Below are 6161 nucleotides of genomic sequence, written 5' to 3'. Positions count from 1 at the left end.
TTAAATACACCTGTAGTCCTTTGTTGTACTTACAGAACATGAAACAATAGCGAGATATTCTCATTACACGTTTACGACTTAAATATTTTAAAGGGGCCTTTTCACAGATTTTGGCATTTTTTTAACTTATTCATTAAATGCTTTATATTGATAAATGTAAACATTGGATCGTAAAAGCTCCAGTAAAAAATCAAGAAAAAAAAATAAAAAAAGGAAAAGAACATTGCCCGGGGCAGGTTTCGAACCAGTGACCCCTGGAGTCCTGCCAGAGTCCTGAAGTAAAAACACTTCAGCCTACTGAGCTATTCCGCCGAGTATACAATGTTGACGTATTTTATACCTTATATAAGCAATCTTCGTAGTTTCACAAAATTTAACGACAAAAACAGAACTCTCCAAATTATTCAATCGTTTCGCGTTGCAACGCTTTATAATTTTTAGGTTTTAAAATCGTCAAAAGATGCATATACTGGCTATATTAGAGCATGGTTAATGTTCAGTATTACTGTTTCCTCACAAATATCATAACTAAAACGAAAACTTACGAATCTGAAACAACTTTTTTCAATTTTGTCAATTTACCAAAGCGTGAAAAGATCCCTTTAAGATACTTTAATATCTCATGCCACCGGTCCAGTACTACAAATACTAAGTGGTAAATGCAAATATCGCATAAAACAACAGTTGCATGAGCTAAACGATATCTTGCTTAAAAATTATTTTAATAATAACTGCTGAGTCTCAAAGTTTATGTTCATTTAGTTCGTATGTTATACGTGTGTTACTTGCAGTTAATACTGTTCATGAATTTAAGTTGGCAGTGTAACGCCGTACAGTCGTCTATTGTATACATGTCACCGTGTAGATACGCCGCTTTTGCCTATGTGAAGAAACGCAATTCACATACAGGTAGTTTTGTCTGAGGCACAATTTTTTATTTTTGCCGCATAGAAATGTCTTGCTGATAGAATTCTTCATATATTTAGAACTAACAGAGTAGGACCTAACTCCAAATTCGGAAAATACAAAAATGCAAATTGGATTAACGTGAGACACATGTCTTTTTATGACTTTTTTAATACGGAAACACTATTTAACAGAAACAAATGAAGATTTAGATTTGTTGGTCGAACTTATAATAAATTTGTGTGATACGACTATTTAACCAATGATGCATCTGAGACAATATTTCGGTCTCAAAAGGAGGGGATTTAGTTAACCACGGGTCCTTTGTATAAGAAAAGTGACTGATGGCCGAAACGACACTGCATAATCAGCACACAAACAAAATAAGGAGCGACACTGGAACAGCGCATCATAACGTGTATTGTATTCCTGGTTTCAATGCATACCGTATCCAGACTAAGTACAGAAATATTTTATATGATTCCATAAAATGTAATAGTCGTCCATCCGAGCCCATGGAGCCAATCGATACACTGATATATACTCTTAAAGTTCGTGATTTCGCGTGTCGATATGTTGCATTAAGATATATCGGTGAATGTGTATGAATAAAACGGGAGTAAAGGCATGTTTACGTTTGATCTAGCCCTAAGTCTCTTTATTTTACTTCCGGTAAATTGTAAGCCGTTTTTTATAGCGAAATAATTAATTATGCATCCAACCTTTTGAAATCATTATACACTGTTAGGCCAAAGAAACTTAAGGTCTTAGCCGTCAGATCTTTATTAGAAGTAATTGAACTAAAAAGCGAGCGAGAAATTAAATGTATAAGTACAAGTTTATGAACTTTGTTTACAGTTTTGTTTCGAGGCATTCATTTTTATTGGAGAGATAAACCCTATCGACCAACGTCATCGGTTATATGCGTTATATGTACATATGACAAACGTAACATGACAATATTGCAGTTGTGTAGAAGTGTTAGCCTACCTTTTAAAAACATTCCAATTGTATGTGGCAAGCAAAGCGCAACCAGTTAATGAACAAAGGACATTGATTATCTTTTTTTTTTCAATTATCGATATACCCAAATCCGCATACATCAACCGAAAACGTTTAGTATAGCTCGAACCACTGAGCCCTGCAGTAAAAGTTTATTGCTTAGACCATTCGACCATCCGTGCTCATTCAAAGAGTGATGTATTTTATAATTTATATAAGCAATCCTCGTAGTATCACAAAATATAACTACAACAACAGAACTCTCCAAATTATTCAATCGTTTCGCTTTGCAACGCTTTTTAATTTCCAAGTTTTTAAATCGTCAAAAGATGCATTTATGGAAAGTTTAGATCATGGTAAATGCTGAGCATTACTGTTTTCTAACAAATATCATAACTACAACGAAAATTTGCGAATCTGAAACATTTATCTTTTAATGTCAATTTACCAAAAATTTACCAATTTACTAAAAGGTCCCTTTAACAATACACGATATATTATGTTTGGCTGTAAATTTACATTTGTCATGTTAGTGTAATTGATGTTTGTGAAATTAGTTTTGTTTGGCATATTTCTATGATTGTGTTTGTCAAGTGCATGCGACTGTGTTTAACGGCATATATACATTTATAAGTATTGCGTAATGTTCAGTGAAGTATACAATTTTGGGCATAGAAAAGTATACATTTGAAATCGCGACCAAGCCAATACTGAAAACATTTTGTTTCTATAACCACTATTAGTTTTAAGATAGAGCGTCACTAGACTATGATTGACAGCCCACCAATCACATATTCAAACCGGTCGTTATGCAAGACAAATCATAATCTAGAAACCAACGATACTGCATTTGTTGCGAATCGACCGATATTTAAGATCAATTTCACTTTATTTGTATTTTCCCGGCGTTTGGGAACATAAGAAAAAAATACATAAAAACATGTTATTATAAATATCATGTATATATAAATGTTTATGTTTACTTCTATCGAATACGAAAAAAACATTTGTAAAAGCATACTTTTTGTAAATAAATCACTTACAGTACGAACATCTATACTAAATGCAAGTATGCGTTAATTGTTGATCCTCTGTTGTGTTGGCGTTATACATTATTCGTGCTTACATCACTTAACTCGCTAAATAAATGATTAATTAATCTGTATTACACTTTATTCCTATCACAGCTGACGAACTGTACGGTTTTCATTGTGTATTTTCGACGAAGTACATTTACATTGTACAAGTCGAAATAACTGTCTGTCTTATAGCGCATATCCAACCATCTGCCCGTCGACCGTGACGACATATACCCAGTCTTTGTGTTGGTAAGTTTGCCAACATTTTCGCATGTGTGTGTATAACTGATCAGATGAAGTCACTTATTATGAGCAAGAACCTCTGTACACTAGGAGATGTAAAAAACTTAATGACAGTTTACGCTAGGTAACACGTGTTTTCTTTTTCAAATAAAGAGTTGTTCTGTTCTGTTGTGTTCTTTTCTGCTTTCAATAATGTTAATGGTCGATTTAAAAACGATTCCTGCAAACGTATTAAAACCAACGCACATAATTGCTGACTGCATAAATATCACTAATTATTGCATTTAACGCTACGACTTTAAACAGAATATATTATATAAATATAGTTATGTTTTTTAATTCATCGCATATACAATGTATACTTATGTTTAAATAGTTAATATACGAATTTGTATAATCCATGCCACATTATGTTAACTAAATCTGCTTACATAATTTATGTAGCCCCCCCCCCTGCTTGAATGAAGAAATACATGAAACACAAGTCACATACATTTAGACATGTGAATTCAAACGAAACACACAAGTAACTAAACTATTATCCTCTTAACAAGGCATATTATAACTACCCCGTTGCTTTGTTTCTTGGTGCAAATAATATACGGCATTTGCCGCTATTTTTTCCATAGAATACACATTGATTATATATATGCAGAGTAATTTTGTTAAAAGCCCCTGTTTTATGTGCTTTTACGATCTGAAAAGGCGCACATGTGCACTTATAACTCGCCATGCATCTGATCAGGCATTGCCCCGGGGTTTGAGAGATCGGAGGCTCAGATATCGCGATACACAGTCACCATTAATGATGTTGATTTGTTATCTCGAGGCCCGTCGATAACGCCGATGTGTATGTTACACGATTACTGTTACAGTAAATTGATCCTTTAAACTATCATATATTATATTTTGTCATTTGTGGAGTTGATGATGGTGGTGGTGTGGTGACGGTTGTGATGTTGGTAGTGTTGGTGGTGTTGGTGGTTATGTTGTTGGCACTGGTGGTGGAGATGTTGACGGTGATGGTGGTGTTGATGGTTATGGTAGTTGTTTTGGTGGCGATGGTGCTGGTGGTGGAATGGTGGTGGCGATGGTTGTGGTGGGGTGGTCGCGATGGTTGTGGTGGGGTGGTGGCTGTAATGATGGTTGCGGTGGTGGAGGGCGGTGGTTGTGGCGGCTCTAATTGTGGTGGTTCCGATGACGTTGGTGGTATAGGTCTTAGTGGATGTGGTAATGATGATGATTATGTAAGTGGTGGTGATGGTGGTGATGGTGATGGTGGAGATGGTATTTGTGGTTGTGGTGGCGGCGGTGGTGGTGGCGGTGATGATGGTTGTTAAGATGGCGTTGATGGTGGTGATGATGTTTTTGGTTCTGGTTGTAATGGTTTGGATGGAAGTACTGTTGGTGGAAGTGGTTTTGTTTGTGGTTGTTGTAGTGGGGCACTTGGTTGTGGTAGTAATAGTGGTGTTGGTGGTTGTGGAGGTTTTGGAGGTTGTGTTGTCGTCCCATTTCCGTCTCTGATGCTAATGATGTCGTTTTTTATGTGTTAACGTTTATGCGAATGTGGATTTTGTGAAAGTCAACGCTAGAAGGTTAAACGTCATGTTTACGTTTTTATATACAATGTTGTCTACAAAATCATTAAAATGGCCTAAACGCAAACATTCTTGTTTTTCCTGTTGACTTTAAACTTGTAACTACTGCCCGAGCAGTTTCGGTTGAATCGGGCCTAGGTAAATGTGTATATTATTCAAACTAGAATTGTCTCCAGGCTAAAACGTGAACAAAGTATTTCTAGATAGCATCTTGCATATCTTTGAATGAAGATATGAATTCAGAGCACGTACAATCCGATCCCACACCAAAACCAGTGCAAATATCGTTCTTAATGCACGTAAATGGAAACACCCGAAACACCTAAAAATCGTTCACTAATTAAAGAATCTGTATACAGTTAACAGAGGATTTTACATGTAGTTCGATCAAAACAGGAATATTAACGCCGAAAATGGAAATTCTTTAACTTTCGGAGAATGAACTTATATTGTTTCATTCACAGTTGCCTTGTTTTTGTCTTTTTTCTACGCGCCAGTCCAGCGGGTGAGTGAGCATTTTTGTTGTTGTTGTTTTTTTCTTCTAAAAAAAACACACAACAAGAAATATTTATTTATTTATGTATTTATTTATTTTCTTTAAAGTATGTATATTAATAAGTCGGTCATTCATTCATTCATTCATTCATTCATTCATTCATTCATTCATTCATTCATTCATTCATTCATTCATTCATTTATTCATTCATTCACTCATTCATTTATGAACTAATTCATTCGTTCATATATTCATGTGTTCATTCATTCATTGGTTCATTCATTCATTCATTCATTCATTCATTCATTCATTCATTCATTCATTCATTCATTCATTCATTCATTCATTCATTCATTTATTCATTTATTCATTTATTCATTTATTCATTTATTCATTTATTCATTCAATCATTCATTCATTCAGCATTCCATCATACAGCGTTCATTAAACATTCATTAAATAATCCATTAATTAATTTAATCATATCTTTATTATTATTTAGCCAGGAACTTAATAATAACCTTATCGTATACTCGAGTGTGTTCGTTAAATCGTCTATTATTTACCGGTATCTATGATGTCAAAATCCAGGCTTTTCCATTACCGTAAATGTATATACTGAGAGGGGGTAATCAGGTGATAATCAAGATAGCGACGTCCATGACGAGTCAGATATTTCTTGCCGTTTAATACCATTTATTTCTTTTATTAGACGTTTAAATGCCGCTCACTTTCCAGTCATATCAGCAAGAAAATTATTAGCGTTTATTTCGTATTAATTTCCTGTTTATATGTAAAGGAAATAAAACGGCGAAAAAAAACTGTTTCGGTAGGGAC

This window comes from Dreissena polymorpha, chromosome 10 (assembly GCF_020536995.1).
Source record: "Dreissena polymorpha isolate Duluth1 chromosome 10, UMN_Dpol_1.0, whole genome shotgun sequence".
NCBI classification, from domain to species: Eukaryota; Metazoa; Mollusca; class Bivalvia; order Myida; family Dreissenidae; genus Dreissena; species Dreissena polymorpha.
Note: the sequence above shows the minus strand (reverse complement) of the source record.